Raw genomic sequence first — 17055 nt, 5'->3', positions numbered from 1 at the left:
CACCATACATTAGATGGGGAAAAAGAACACATTACTGAGTTAGCCAGTCTTTTAAATTGACCTAGACCCTAGAACAAGGAAAGCAGGCTAAGGAAAACAAGTTAATGACATTACAACCACAACATTTACAAACTCTGACCAAGCCTCAGTCCAATCAAAAACAAATTAACTTGGCATTTATCACTATTATAAAAAAAAAAAAAATGACCATTGGAAAACTAATTGTTTAAAATTTAAAAACAAGCAACTGGCAACTACAGCTGTCATTGCTAATAAAAGCATCCCTAAACATCTGCCTCATTGTGATCCACAATGACAAAACTCTGGAGAATCTCACAAGTTATTACCAGTCATATTCCTTGATCAGTAGGCTGAAACAACTCTCTTAATTAATGTAAATTTTTAATAGCCACCCAAACAACTGTTTTGGCTATAAACCCCAACTCATTATCTCAGCTTCTGCACCAAATTAAACAAACTATGAATATTGTTGGGGTAATTAACCAAGTTCAAACTTTAACAAAAACTGAACTTGTTCAAATTAATTGTGGATCTATCAGAGATCTCCATTCTCTTACTTTGCCCCAGTGCCCCTATTAGCCTTTTAGGATGATTTTTTTTTTTTTTCTAAGTAAATAGCATTACTTCATCACCTTTGATGAAAAGGGGGAAACTATCTTAAACTTTCCTGATGTGTTCTCCAAGTATACCTCTGAGGAATTCCCTTTATGGGTATGCTTGATCAAGCTTTAGAGCATGTTGGTTCAAAGTCTAAAAAAATCCTGGAAGCATTTTCTGTTCTATCAGCCCAAATACCCTGTTCTTATGAGCCATTAGTTCAACAGACATTAGTGAGATTAAATCTGCCAAACCCATTCAAGTGAAAATCTGCCCGGATCAAGGACCGCCTAAAATCCCTCAACACCCTGTTAAACCTGAAGCAATCAAAGGATTAAAAAAAAAAAACCCAGTGCCATCGAGTAGATTCCAACTCATAGTGACCCTATAGGACAGAGTAGAACTGCCCCATAGAGTTTCCAAGGAGCACCTGGAGGATTCAAACTGCCAAACCTTCAGTTAGCAGCTGTAGCACTTAACCACTATACCACCAGGGTTTTTAATCAAAGGATTACAGCCCATTATTGAGGATTTCTTACAGAGGGGATTGATAATACCCTACAACAGTCCATTTAACACTCTTGTGTTCCCAGTGTGAAAACATAACAATCAAAGTTGAAGATGCATTCAAGATTTAAGAGCAATAAACCAAATTGTGATACTCAGATTCTCTGCTGTCCCAGACCCCCATTTATTACTTGCTAACATACCAGTTGAGAACACTTACTTATTCTTTAAGTGCATTCTTTACTATCCTGGTACATCCAGGTAGTCAATATCTGTTTGCTTTCACTTGGTACAATCAACAATTTACTTAGGCTGTCATGCCCCAAGATTGAACTGAGTACCCTAGCTATTTTTCTCAAGTTCTTCATGAAGACTTACAACATCTGCAATTCCGTAAGAAAGTGGTCTTTATACCGTATATTGTTGATCTTTTATTTGCTCCACAATTCAAGAAAATTGAATTTCTGACAGCTTTACTAGCTTACTCAGCTCATAAGAGACATAGAGTTTCTAAACAAAAACCTCTACTCAAGTTAAATATTTGGGTCACCTTCTTTCTGCCAAAGGTGTCATATTAGACCCCTGCAGGGAGATGGCAATTCTTAACTTCACATCTCCCTAAACCAAGAGGCAGTTGAGAAAAATTTTAGGGTCATTTGGCTATTGTTGGACATGAATTTCAAACTTTTTATTAATAGCTCAACCCTTATACAAACTGTTAAAGGGAAATGAACCTAATCCCCTGATTCAGGATTCAGATGAGAATAAAGCTATTGACAATTTGAAATGTATCTTGCACTCTCTTCTGGTTTTAGGATATCCCAATTATAATTTAGGTTTCTCTTTGTTCATTCATAAGAAAGAAGAGACTGCCTTTGGAGCGCTAACACAAAAACATAATGGTGAGCAGACACCTATAAGGTATTATAGTTTGCACCTAGATCTGGTGGCTTATACCTATCGCCCTTGCTTGCAAGCTACCACAGTAACTACAAAATTAATAGAAAGTACTGTTGATATAGTAATGAGCAGGGGGTGGATTGCTTAATAAGCAAAATATGCACGTACTTAGTGCATCAAGAAAATATGGATATCAATTGTCCAAAACAAAGATCCTTAGTTGCCAAGCAGACAGGACACAAGGAAAAAGGATTGCAACAGCGGAAAGGAGCTGGCAGAGCACTAAATGAAACCGATACCATATCCTGTGCATGAGAACATGCTGGCCAGATATAAAATTCATGCATGGTCATGAGGGTGCCTGCACATAAGGTTGTTTAAGCTATAAGGCTCCTATGCTTCAGCACCATTGCTGACATCTGTTTCCTATGGCCCTCTCCCATATAATTGAAACTCTTTATCTTAGCGGGTTTCTTGGGAGTATACTATTTCTTTCTAATAAGCAAGAGGTGGGGGTGGGCTGTTAAGTATAACTCTTGCTACATTTACCCAATATGTAACTGGATCCAACATGAGTGGTTACTGGGTAAAGATGGATTATATTAGTAGATAATAGGTCTCTGATCCATTTTGAGAAAACCGTCTTGTACATCCACATCTACAGATCCAGCAAGTCCAGTCAGGAGGGCCAGCAATGCCCTTTGTCATGATACAAACACAAGGGTATGCTCTTGCACACATCCTGGTTAACAACCATGAGGAACTTCAGTCCCAGATGACATGCAAAGTTGAAGGAAATCAAATAAGTCAATCACTGCAATGAATTCAATCACATTACTTTTTAACTGTATAGCATATACGTACAGAAGTATGTCCTAAGTTTTGTAAACAGTAATATTTATAGCTTTAACTTTAAAATATGTTTGGCATACGTGTTGCCATGGATTGAATTGTGTCCCCCATAAATATATGTCAACTTGGTTAGGCCATAATTCCCAGTATTGTGTGGTCGTCCTCCATTTTGTGATCATAATTTTCGTATGTGTTCCAAATCCCAATCTCAGCCTGTGGTTAATGAGGTAAGATTAAAAAGATTAGATAATGTTAAATAGGCTTAGGGTGGATTGTAACACTCTTTACTAAGGTCACATCCCTGAATCAATGTAAAGGGAGTTTTCCTGGGGTGTGGTCTTCACCACCTTTTATCTTACAAGAGATAAAATGAAAGGGAAGCAAGCAGAGAGTGGGGGAACCTCATACCACCAAGAAAGCAACACTGGGAGCAAAGTGTGTCCTTTGGACCCGGGGTCTCTGCACCTGAGAAGCTCCTTGACCAGGCTTCTCCAGATCCAACAGACAGAGAAAGCCTTTCCCCAGAGCTAATTTCCTGAATTTGGACTTGTAGCCTACCAGACTGTGAGAGAATAAATTTCTCTTTGTTAAAGCTATCTACTTGTGGTATTTCTGTTATAGCAGGACTAGATGGCTAAGACATATGCAGCTGCAATCTAGCATATATTTAATACAATACTAACATGGATAATAATTTAATACTGAAATAGCAAATGTCCAAAAAATACTGAAATATTAATATTTATCTAAAACTGACAGTTTAAATAATGTATCAAGTGAGGTTTTTTTTTTTTTTTTGCCTTGGACACAGTGCTTAATATTATTCTACATATGCTAATAAATGAGGTATCAACACATTAAAAGGATGCAAAATTCAATACTTATTTATCACGCAAAATATGTTTCTGGTTTGCAACGAGTGTATTTCTAAATTTGTCTTCCAAGAGAGCAATAAAGGGCATTTATCAGAAGATTACATTTATATTTTATTAGAATATTTAAGTATTTCCATGTAAGGAAATAGAACAATTCCTCAAGGAAATAAATTAAATGAATATTTTTATATTAAAAATTATATAAATGTATTTTTTTCATTTCTCTTCAGACTGACTTTCTAAGAAATTGATTGATATTGCTATGACTTGCAAAACAAACTTGCTTGTTGAGAAATGGAGCTATTGTTATATCGATTATGTATGTATTTCCAAATATGGGAGTTGAAAAATTCCACAAAGAAACAAATTGTACATTTTATATATTTTGTATACGATAACAATTTTATTTTCCTTTTAATTTTGGACCATGTGAGTATAATCTCACATTCAGTTCTCTCTTGTTGATCACATAAGAACGTGCCAGTGGTACTATGATCACATGACTTGTGATGTACCTGGTCCTGTCCTGCACAAAGAGAAACGAAACGCATCTTCAAATTGAGCATGCTCTTTTATTTGTGTCGTGCTCTTTGCAATTGCTCTTGTTCCTATCCCGTAACAGCAGTTAGTCCAAACAACTGTGAAGATGCAGCATCAAGGGCAGAAAGTAAGTGTGCAAGTTTTTAAGTATTATTTCAAAATGAAAAACACTAGTGGAAATCTGAGAAGGGCCCTCCAACAAATATCGTATGAGGAACAAATAGAATTATTTCTGACTGCCTTTTAAGTTGTATTTCTTTTGACTATCTCAGACCTGAAGAACAAGATTATATATTCCAAATCAGTTCTTTTTTTTTTTTTTTTACTTACTGCATACTAGTTAAGTGCAATGGCTGCTAACCAAAGGGTCAGCAGTTCAAATCTGCCAGGCTCTCCTTGGAACCTCTATGGCGCAGTTCTACTCTGTCCTATTGGGTCACTATGAGTCGGAATCGACTCGACAGCACTGGGTTTGGTTTTGGTTTTTGGTTTAATTTTCAAATATATATTTTTGTGTTAGATCTAATTCAAATGTGAATTTTATTATATAAATTTTTACTTGTTTTATAACTTTTATTTATTTTCAGTTTCTTTAAACTTATCTGCTACATTAGAACCAAATTTAAAGTTACATAATTTTATATCCAAGTAAAATGAAACGGCAACAACTAAGTGGAGCACAAAAGGGAAAGTTCAAAGAAGATAAAAAGAAAAGGATTTGAGAGTCCCTAGCAACAATTCCAAAGTTAACTTCCTTTTTAAGATATAATGAACCGGAACAGGTTTTTTTCCCTCAAACACTTGAGTTTAATGCGTGCAGTTTGTTGTACTAGTTGTGCTAGCACTGAAATCACTAATAGCAGTACAAATACAGCAAAATTTGTTCCAAATTCTGCATCCATTCCTTGCTATAGTAAACATAATAAAAAAAATAATAGTGGTGTAGAAAAGAAAACAACTTTAGAATCTGGAAATGTCACTTCTGCAGACCCCATTAATAACAGAAATACAGATCCTGCTTTCTGAAATAATTTTTCTTCTAATGATGTAAATTACTGAGTTGAAAGAGGGCCATGCGATTGTCAACATCACAGTGGACCATTTGAAATCTGTGCTGAATATTCTGGATAGTAAACAAACAAGATTCTGTAGCCAGAATATATTTCTAGGGTGCAAAACTAATGGCAAAAATTATAAAAGGGAGTGGCTACTGAAGTCTCCATCAGTCAGCTCTGTATTCGCAACAGTTGGGCACTTATTCAGTCCTAAGTCATTTAATTCTCAACTTGCTAAAGATGGATTTAGTGATTGGTACAACAGAAATATGATTCATAAACATAAAAAAAAAAAACATGAAACGGTTTAATTCACAGAGATTGTATGTTGTCATATTTAAACAGAAGACATGGTTTTGGCTTAACTCATGAACTGGAAAGGCAAATTAATGAAAAATATCAGGATTGGAAAGCCATTTTGCTACATGTTATTGCTGTCATTATAACAATCACTGAACGTGGACTATCTTTTTGAGGAAGAAATGAAGTGTTTGAATCCCCGCAAAATGGACTTTTTCGGAGGTTTACTTGAACTTGTTGCTCAATTTGATCCACTTTTAGCAGGTCACATTTCAAAATATGGTAACTGAGGAAAGAGCAACCCATCATATTTGTCAAAAAAAAACACATGAAAAATTAATAAACTTAAGTGATAAAGTTTGATTAACTATTTTAAGTAAAATAAGTATATAGCTCAATATTTCAGTTTGAAGATTCCATTCCTAATCTTTCTCATGTAGACCAGCTAAGTATTGCATTAAGATATGTATCTCCAAGAAATGGAAAACTTGTTGAACAATTTATCACATTCACTAGCTTAAGAAGTCATACCAGTGAAGAAATTGCAAACGAAGCATTTCACTATTTATGTGAAGTTTGCAAAATTGATTTTTCTAAGTGCAGAGGCCAGTCTCAACACAATGCTCTCAATATATCAGAGCATTATAAAGACATGCAACAGAAAATTTTAGAATGTAATGAATATGCCATTTTCATACCATGTGCTGCACATTCACTTAATCTTGTAGGACGTAGTGTGGTAGATTGTTGTCTAGAAGCAGTTGATTTTTTTCTATGGTTCACCTACTCTACACATTTTTTGTTGCTTATACTCACTGATGGGCAGTTCTTAAAACATAATTAGGCAATGATTAAGTATTAAAATGTCCTTCTAATACATGTTGGGAAGCACGTGCTATAGCAATGAGTGAAGTCCTGGAATCTTACATTCAAATTCCAGATGTCTTAGAAAATATTGCTGATGACCAGACTCAAGAAGGAGATACCAAAAGAGAAGCTGAAAATATCAACAACAAAAAGCAAACACCAGAGTATGCATTTATGTTGGTTATGTGGAATAATGTAATGCAGGGTTTTTATCAGATGAGTCAAGCTCTCCAAGAGTCAGAGGTAAATTTAATGACATGAACAGATCTCTACCAGTCACTAACAGGGTATTTACCTACTTTAAGAGAAGATTTTGAAATTTGAAAAGATAAAACAAATACTCCCAAATACTGATTATCAAGTAGTTCACTGTCTCAGAAGCATTAGAAAGAAACAAGTAAATTATGGAACTACTCAAGAAGTATTGAGTGTCAGAGATCAGTTTCATGTAACCACATACTACATCATCAATGACACACTTGAATCTTGCATGAAAGGAACAGCAAAATTGTATGAAGTTTTTTCAAGTAGATTTTCATTCTTAAACAATGGGACTATACCTAATGAAGAATGTATGAAGGTATCCAAGAAATTAGTGCAGACTTATCCTCATGCTTTAAATGCAAGCCTTTACAGAGAAGTGTGACAATTTCATTCTTACATGAGAAATAAGTTTACAGACTCAGGAAAGAGAAATTTTACTCATGTAGGCAAGTATGATTCCATAAAAGACGATAAAATACCATGTGCATTTCCCAAAGTTGGAATTGTTTTATGCATATTTCTAACTTTAATGATCACAAAATGTACAACAGAATGCTCATTTTCTTCTCTAATGAGACTCAAATACACTCAGCATAACAACAATGATTCAGGAAAGACTTGATTCATTACCCTTATTATGTATGGAAGTATGTATTGTTCCACAGCTTAATTGTGATGAAAGCATTGAAGAATTTGTAAGAGCAAATAATAGAAATCTTTTTAATTATAACATGTTGTGCTCATGAGGAATCTGTACATGGATCAAGAGGCAGTCATTGGAACAGAACAAGGGGATACTGCATGGTTTAAATTCAGGAAGTGTGTGCACCAGGGTTGTATTCTTTCACCATACCTATTCAATCTGTATACCGAGCAAATAATCTGAGAAACTAGACTATATGAAGATGAACAGGGCTTCAGGAGGGAGAGGGAGATTCATAAACAGCTTGTGTTATTCTGATGACACAACCTTGCTTGCTGAAAGTGAAGAGGACTTGAAGCACTTACTGGTAAAGATCAAAGACCACAGCCTTCAGTGTGGATTACACCTGAACATAAGGAAAACAAAAATCCTCACAACTGCATCAATAAGCAACATCATAATAAACAGAGAAAAGACTGAGTTTGTCAAGGATTTCATTTTACTTGGATCTACAATCAACACCCACAGAAGCAGCAGTTAAAATATAAAGACACATTTCACTGGGCAAATTGGCAGCAAAAGATCTCTTTAAAGTGTTGAAAACCAGAGATATCACCTTGAAACTAAGGTGCACCTGACACAAGCCATGGTGTTTCAATGGCCTCATTTACATTCAAAAACTGGACAATTAATAAGGAAGACTGACGAAGAATGATGCCTTTGAATTGTAGTGTTGGTGAAGAATACCGAATATACCATGGACTGCCAAAAGAATGAACAAATTTGTCTTGGACACAGTACAAACAGAATGCTCCTTAGAAGCAAGGATGGTGAGACTACGTCCCACATATTTTGGACATGTTATCAGGAGGGATCAGTCCCTGGAAAACGACATTATGCTTCGTAAAGTAGAAGGTCAGCAAAAAAGGGGAAGACCCTCAATGACATGGATTGACACAGTGGCAGCAACAATGGGCTCAAGCATAGCAACAATTATGAGAATGGTGCAGGACCCAACAGTGTTTCATTCTGTTGTGCATAGGGTTACTATCAGTCGCAACCAACTCGATGGTGCCTAACAACAACAGAGAGGAAACCAAAATCAGACCAGTTGCCGTTGAGTTGATTTTGACTCATAGAGACCCTACAAGACAGGGTAGAATTGCCCCACAGAGTTTCCAAGGAGCACCTGGTGGATTTGAACTTCTGGCATTTTGGTTAGCAGCTGTAGCTCTTAACCAATAGGCCACCAGAATTTCCAGAGATGAAGGATCTAGCTAAAAATAAAATATAGTAATTTATTTTCAGATCATTAGATTTTCTTTTATGACATGTTTTTATTTGTTCATTTATAATTATAGCATTTATTATGAACCTAGCATCGAAACTGAAGTATGATCCGTTTAAAGCAAAACTGGTAGAAGTCAATTTTTCATTAGGGAAGATCAATAGAACTTGATATTGATTGTTGAAACAAGTAAGTTCACTGTCTCATTTTCTTTGTTGTAGAATATGTGGAATATTCTTTTTTGCAGAAAATGTGGTTTAAACTAAGTTTTAGTACCTGCATCCACTAAAGTTTTAAAAATCCAGTTCATCTCATTCCACTAAAAAGGCATACACCACTTTTGCATTCAATTGTTCATATTCTAAAATCAAACCAAACCCATTGCTGTTGAGTGGATTCTAACTCATAAGGACTACATTTAAAAAGAAGTAACATCATGGATAGCTAAGACATACATACATACATACATATATGTATATATATATTTGTTGTTGTTTGGTGCCGTCGAGTTGGTTCTAACTCATAGCGACCCTATGCACAACAGAACGAAACACTGCCTTGTCCTGCACCATCCTAACAATCGTTGTTATGCTTGAGCTCATTGTTGCAGCCACTGTGTCAATCCACCTCGTTGAGGATCTTCCTCTTTTCTGCTGAAATTGTACTCTATCAAGCATGATGTCCTTCTCCAGGGACTGATCCCTCCTGACAACATGTCCAAAGTATGTAAGATTCAGCCTCGCCATCCTTGCTTCTAAGGAGCATTCTTGTACTTCTTCCAAGACAGATTTGTTCGTTCTTTTGGCAGTCCATGGTATATTCAATATTCTTCGCCAACACCACAATTCAAAGGCGTCAACTCTTCTTCTGTCTTCCTTTTTCACTGTCCAGCTTTCACATGCATATGATGTGATTGAAAATACCATGGCTTGGGTCAGGGTCACCTTAGTCTTCAAGGTGACATCTTCACTCTTCAACTCTTTAAAGAGGTCCTTTGCAGCAGATTTACCCAATGCAATGTGTCTTTTGGTTTCTTGACTGCTGCTTCCATGGCTGCTGATTGTGGATCCAAGTAAAATGAAATCCTTGACAAGTTCAATCTTTTCTCCGTTTAACATGATTTTGCTCATTGGTCCAGTTGTGAGGATTTTTGTTTTCTTTATGTTGAGGCGTAATCCATACTGAAGGCTATGGTCTTTGATCTTCATTAGTAAGTGCTTCAAGACCTCTTCATTTTCAGCAAGCAAGGTCGTGTCATCTGCATAACGCAGGTTGTTAATGAGTCTCCCTTCAATCCTGATGCCCCGTTCTTCTTCATATAGTCCAGCTTCTTGTATTATTTGCTCAGCATACAGATTAAATAGGTATGGTGAAAGAATACAACCCTGGTGCACACCTTTCCTGACTTTAAACGAATCAGTATCCCCTTGTTCTGTCAGAACAACTCTATGTAAAGGTTCCTCATGAGCACAATAAAGTGTTCTTGAATTCCCATTCTTCTTAACGTTATCCATAATTTGTTATGATGCACACAGTTGAATGTCTTTGTACAGTCAGGTAAACATCCTCCTGGTATTCTCTGCTTTCAGCCAGGATCCATCTGTCATCAGCAATGATATCCCTGGTTCCATGTCCTATTCTGAAACCAGCCTGAATTTCTGGCAGTTCCCTGTTGATATTCTGCAGCACCAGTTTTTGAATAATCTTCAGGAAAATTTTGCTTGCTTGTGACATTAATGATACTGTTCTATATATATACATATATATGCAAATATATATGTATATATCACATATCCTGTTTGAATGCATGAGCAAGCAGTGGAGGAAGCACCACATATCAGTGGTTAGAGCCCTCACATGTCTTGATTCAGCCCTGGTAATAGGAAATAATCTTTATGTTTTTGTTACCCATGCAGTCGATTTTTTTTTTAAATTCTGGGGCAACCCAGCATCTGTCCCAAAGTAAAATGGCTACATATAAAGCTATTCTACTTTTCTTTCCTCACATTCACATTCAGCATGTCAAAGCCCTAAACCCAGCCACCTCATTGCCTGTCAGGGTCTCATCTGAGCTGATGCACAAGTGCTTAAATCTTAGTGAACAGTTACTAACCCCTGGGCCTGATTTACTAGAAACCCCTTTAAAAAATCCTTATCTTATTTTGTTTGCAGATGGGTCATGTCCTAAGCCTTTCCCAAACCTGTCCAAATATCTGTTTGTGCTGTATCTCCCCTGCTAATGTAATAGAAAGAGTACCCCTTCCTAAAACCATCTCAGCCCATCAAACAGAGCTATATGCTTTGACAGATGCCTGTAAGGCCAGATATTTTTATGTGCTGTCAAGTCGGTTCTGGCTCATAGTGACCTGATAGAACAGATTCGAACTCCCCCAGTAGCCGATATTTTTTTTGGGTAGTCGGTATATGATTAGAGCTGAACATGACTTTGGACTGTTATGGAAACAAAGGGAATTTTTAACATCAGCTGGGACTGAAATTGAAAATAGCCAGCTCATTAAGGAACTATCGGATGTGTTATTATTACCAAAAGGCCTGGTTATTGTTAAAATTCAAGCCCACCAAAATTTACTTCTGTAGAAATTAAAGGAAATCGTTTCACAGATCAAATGGCAAAAAGAGAAGCTACTAAATTTGTGCAAATAATGTTGTGTTGTGAGAAATAACTGAGCCACAACTTAATGAAAGCTCTAAGTTCTCAAAAGATGATTTAAGAGCCAATCAAGAAAATGTAGAACTTTGGAAAAAAGCTTTATGGGCTAAAGAAGAATGCACAATAGACTCAACATCTGGACTATGGGTTGGACCAAATAAAAGAATTGCCTTTCCCTCGTCTTTACACTCTCCAATGCTTCATCTGTTACATGAAGCCAGTCATTATGCTATAGAAAAAATGCTACAGATGTTTACAAGGCTTGCCCCACTTCTCCCTTGTTTAACTCTGGAAAACACTGAAGTCCACCACTTGGTCATTTTCCGTAGCCTTCAGTGCCTATGCCAGTATGGAAAATGGATTTTATCCAATTGCCCCCTTCTCAAGATTATCAATTTGCTTTATTAATGACTTGCATGTTTTCCTATTGGGTAGAAGCTTTTCCTTGCAGAAAAGGAACTGCCACTTTTGTAGAAAAGAAGCTCTTAGAGAATGTAATTCCATGTTGAAGGGCCCACTCGATTATGTAGTGATCAAGGGACACATTTCACTGGACAAATAATTCAAGAATTATGCCAGTTCTTTCCTGTTCATCAACAAATGCCTTGTTCTTACCATCCTCAATCTACTGAGAACAAATGGAATCATTATGACTCAGATAGTTAAAATTTATGGTTGTTTATAACTGCCTTGGACTAAATCCTTCCTTTAGTTTTTTTTTTTTTTTGAGAATACCATTTTATTCATTCATCAGTAAACAAAACATGACACATACATAAAATGGACCGTGCTACAACATGGATGAACTTTGAAAACATTATGCTATGTGAAAGGAGCAAAAGGCCACATATTGTATGATTCCATTGGTATGAAATGTCCACAACAGACAAATCAACAGAAACAGAAAATAGCTTAGTGGTTGCCTCAGGCTGTGGGAAGGGGAAGAAGGAGGAGTGACTGCCTTATAGGTATGGGGTTTCTTTTTGGTGATAAAAAGGTTTTAAGATCGTGATGATGTTGCACAATTCTGTGAATATACTAAAAAACATTAAGTTATGTACTTTAAATTAAAAAAAAAAGTTTTGTTTTTAAAGTCACTGAAAAAATCAGCACGCCAGGAGACTGCCTACATTTTTTTTTAAATCATCCTTACCATAATTTCTTTGTTTAAAAAAAAAACAAAATTGTGCTTTACATGCAAGTTTACATAACAAATTATTTTCCCATTCAATAGTTTGTACATAAAGTGTCCCATGACATTGGTTTCATTCCCCATAATGTGTCAGCATTCCCCTCATTTCTGTCCTAGGTTCCCTGTTTGCTTTTGTCCTGGTTTTCTACCCCTTCCTCCTTCATATCTTTGTTTTTGGGCCAGTATTGCCCTTTTTTTTTTATTATTAACTTTTATTGAGCTTCAAGTGAACGTTTACAAATCAAGTCAGTCTGTCACATATAAGTTTATATACATTTTACTCCTTACTCCCACTTGCTTTCCCCCTAATGAGTCAGCCCTTCCAGTCTCTCCTTTCGTGAAAACTTTGCCAGCCTCCAACTCTCTCTATCCTCCCATCCCCCCTCCAGACAGGAGATGACAACACAGTCTCAAGTGTCCACCTGATATAATTAGCTCACTCTTCATCAGCATCTCTCTCCCACCCACTGTCCAGTCCCTTTCATGTCTGATGAATTGTCTTCGGGGATGGTTCCCGTCCTGTGCCAACAGAAGGTTTGAGGACCATGACCGCCAGGATTCCTCTAGTCACAGCCAGACCATTAAGTATGGTCCCTTTATGAGAATTTGGGGTCTGCATCCCACTGATTTTCCGCTCCCTCAGGGGTTCTCTATTGTGCTCCCTGTGAGGGCAGTCATCGATTGTGGCCGGGCACCAACTAGTTCTTTTGGTCTCAGGATAATGTAGGTCTCTGGTTCATGTGGCCCTTTCTGTCTCTTGGGCTCTTAGTTGTCGTGTGACCTTGGTGTTCTTCATTTTCCTTTGATCCAGGTGGGTTGAGACCAATTGATGCATCTTAGATGGCCGCTTGTTAGCATTTAAGACCCCGGACACCACATTTCAAAGTGGGATGCAGAATGTTTTCATACTAGAATTATTTTGCCAATTGACTTAGAAGTCCCCTTAAACCATGGTTCCCAAACCCCCACCCTTGCTCCGCTGACCTTGAAGTATTCCGTTTATCCCAGAAACTTCTTTGCTTTTGGTCCAGTCCAGTCCAATTGAGCTGACCTTCCATGTATTGAGTGTTGTCCTTCCCGTCACCTAAAGCAGTTCTTATTTGGTAATTAATCAGTAAAAAACCCTCTTCCTCCCCACCTCGTAACCACAAAAGTATGTGTTCTTCTCAATTTATACTATTTCTCAAGATCTTATAATAGTGGTCTTATACAATATTTGTCCTTTTCCCTCTGACTGATTTCACTCAGCATAATGCCTTCCAGGTTCCTCCATGTTATGAAATGTTTCACAGATTCGTCACTGTTCTTTATTGATGCGTAGTATTCCATTGTGTGAATGTACCACAATTTATTTACCCATTCAGCCGTTGATGGACACCTTGGTTGCTTGCAGCTTTTTGCTATTGTAAACAGAGCTGCAATAAACATGGGTGTGCATATATCGGTTTGTGTGAAGGCTCTTGTTTCTCTAGGGTATATTCTGAGGAGTGGCATTTCTGGGTTGTATGGTAGTTCTATTTCTAACTGTTTAAGATAACGCCAGATAGATTTCCAAAGTGGTTGTACCATTTTACATTCCCATCAGCAGTGTATAAAAGTTCCCATCTCTCCACAGCCTCTCCAACATTTATTAATTTGTGTTTTTGGATTAATGCCAGCCTTGTTGGAGTGAGATGGAATCTCATCGTAGCTTTAATCTGCATTTCTCTAATGGCTAATGATCGAGAGCATTTTCTCATGCATCTGTTAGCTGCTTGAATATCTTCTTTAGTGAAGTGTGTGTTCATATCCTTTGCCCACTTCTTGATTGGGTTGTTTGTCTTTTTGTGGTTGAGTTTTGACAGAATCATGTAGATTTTAGATATCAGGCACTGGTCGGAGATGTCATAGCTGGAAATTCTTTCCCAATCTGTAGGTGGTCTTTTTACTCTTTTGGTGAAGTCTTTAGATGAGCATAGGTGTTTGATATTTAGGAGCTCCCAGTCATCTGGTTTCTCTTCGTCATTTTTGGTAATGTTTTGTATTCTGTTTTTGCCTTGTATTAGGGCTTCTAACGTTCTCCCTATTTTTTCTTCCATGATCTTTATCGTTTTAGTCTTTATGTTTAGGTCTTTGATCCACTTGGAGTTAGTTTTTGTGCATGGTGTGAGGTAGGGGTCCTGTTTCAATTTTTTGCAAATGGATATCCAGTTGTGCTAGCACCATTTGTTAAAAAGACTATCTTTTCCCCCATTAACTGACACTGGGCCTTTGTCAAATATCAGCTGCTCATATGTGGATGGATTTATATCTGGGTTCTCAATTCTGTTCCATTGGTCTATGTGCCTGTTGTTGTACCAGTACCAGGCTGTTTTGACTACTGTGGCTGTATAATAGGTTCTAAAATCAGGTAGACTGAGGCCTCCCACTTTTTTCTTCTTTTTCAGTAATGCTTTGCTTCTCCGAGGCTTCTTTCCCTTCCACATGAAATTGGTGATTTGTTTCCCTATCACCTTAAAAATGACATTGGAATTTGGATCGGAAGTGCATTGTATGTATAGATGGCTTTTGGTAGAATAGACATTTTTACTATGTTAAGTCTTCCTATCCATGAGCAAGGTATGTTTTTCCACTTAAGAATGTCCTTTTGAATTTCTTGTAATAGAGCTTTGTAGTTTTCTTTGTATAGGTCTTTTACATCCTTGGTAAGATTTATTCCTAAGTATTTTATCTTCTTGGGGGCTACTGTGAATGGTATTGATTTGGTTATTTCCTCTTCGGTGTTCTTTTTGTTGATGTAGAGGAATACAAGTGATTTTTGTATGTTTATCTTATAACCTGAGACTCTGCGAAACTCTTCTATTAGTTTCAGTACTTTTCTGGAGGATTCCTTAGGGTTTTCTGTGTATAAGATCATGTCATCTGCAAATAGAGATAATTTTACTTCCTCCTTGCCAATCCGGTTGCCCTTTATTTATTTGTCTAGCCTAATTGCCCTGGCTAGGACCTCTAGCATGATGTTGAATAAGAGCGGTGATAAAGGGCATCCTTGTCTGGTTCCCGTTCTCAAGGGAAATGCTTTCAGGTTCTCTCCATTTAGAGTGATGTTGGCTGTTGGCTTTGCAAAGATGCATGCCCTTTATAATGTTGAGGAATTTTCCTTCAATTCCGATTTTGGTGAGAGTTTTTATCATAAATGGGTGTTGGACTTTGTCAAATGCCTTTTCTGCATCGATTGATAAGATCATGTGTTTTTTGTCTTTTGTTTTATTTATATGGTGGATTACATTAATGGTTTTTCTGATATTAAACCAGCCTTGCATACCTGGTATAAATCCCACTTGATCAGGGTGAATTATTTTTTTGATATGTTGTTGAATTCTATTGGCTAGAATTTTGTTGAGGATTTTTGCGTCCATGTTCATGAGGGACATAGGTCTGTAATTTTCTTTTTTTGTAATGTCTTTACCTGGTTTTGGTATCAGGGAGATGGTGGCTTCATAGAATGAGTTGGGTTGTATTCCGTCATTTTCTGTGGTTTGAAATACCTTTTAGTAGTAGTGGTGTAAACTCTTCTCTGAAAGTTTGGTAGAACTCTGCAGTGAAGCCGTCCGGGCAAGGGCTTTTTTTTGTTGGGAGTTTTTTGATTACCGTTTCAATCTCTTTTTTTGTTATGGGTCTATTTAGTTGTTCTACTTCTGAATGTGTTAGTTTAGGTAGGTAGTGTTTTTCCAGGAATTCATCCATTTCTTTTAGGTTTGCAAATTTGTTAGAGTACAATTTTTCGTGGTAATCTGATATGATTCTTTTAATTTCAGTTGGTTCTGTTGTGATGTGGTCCTTTTCGTTTCTTATTCAGGTTATTTGTTTCCTTTCCTGTATTTCTTTAGTCAGTCTAGCCAATGGTTTATCAATTTTGTTAATTTTTTCAAAGAACCAGCTTTTGGCTTTGTTAATTCTTTCAATTGTTTTTCTGTTCTCTAATTCATTTAGTTCTGCTCTAATTTTTATTATTTGTTTTCTTGGGGTGCCTGATGGATTCTTTTGTTGCTCACTTTCTATTTGTTCAAGTTGTAGGGACAGTTCTCTGCTTTTGGCTCTTTCTTCTTTTTGTATGTGTGGATTTATCGATATAAATTGCCCTCTGAGCACTGCTTTTGCTGTGTCCCAGAGGTTTTGATAGGAAGTATTTTCATTCTCATTGCATTCTATGAATTTCCTTATTCCCTCCTTGATGTCTTCTATAACCCAGTCTTTTTTCAGTAGGGTATTGTTCAGTTTCCAAATATTTGATTTCTTTTCCCTAGTTTTTCTGTTATTGATTTCTAGTTTTATTGGTCTGAGAAGATGCTTTGTAATATTTCGATGTTTTGGATTCTGCAAAGGTTTGTTTTATGACCTAATATGTGGTCTATTCTAGAGAATGTTGCATGTGCGCTAGAAAAAAAAGTATATTTCGCAGCTGTTGGGTGGAGTGTTCAGTACAGGTCTATGAGGTCAAGTT

Source organism: Elephas maximus, chromosome 8 (assembly GCF_024166365.1).
Source record: "Elephas maximus indicus isolate mEleMax1 chromosome 8, mEleMax1 primary haplotype, whole genome shotgun sequence".
Lineage (NCBI taxonomy): Eukaryota > Metazoa > Chordata > Mammalia > Proboscidea > Elephantidae > Elephas > Elephas maximus.
This window is presented reverse-complemented; position numbering follows the sequence as displayed.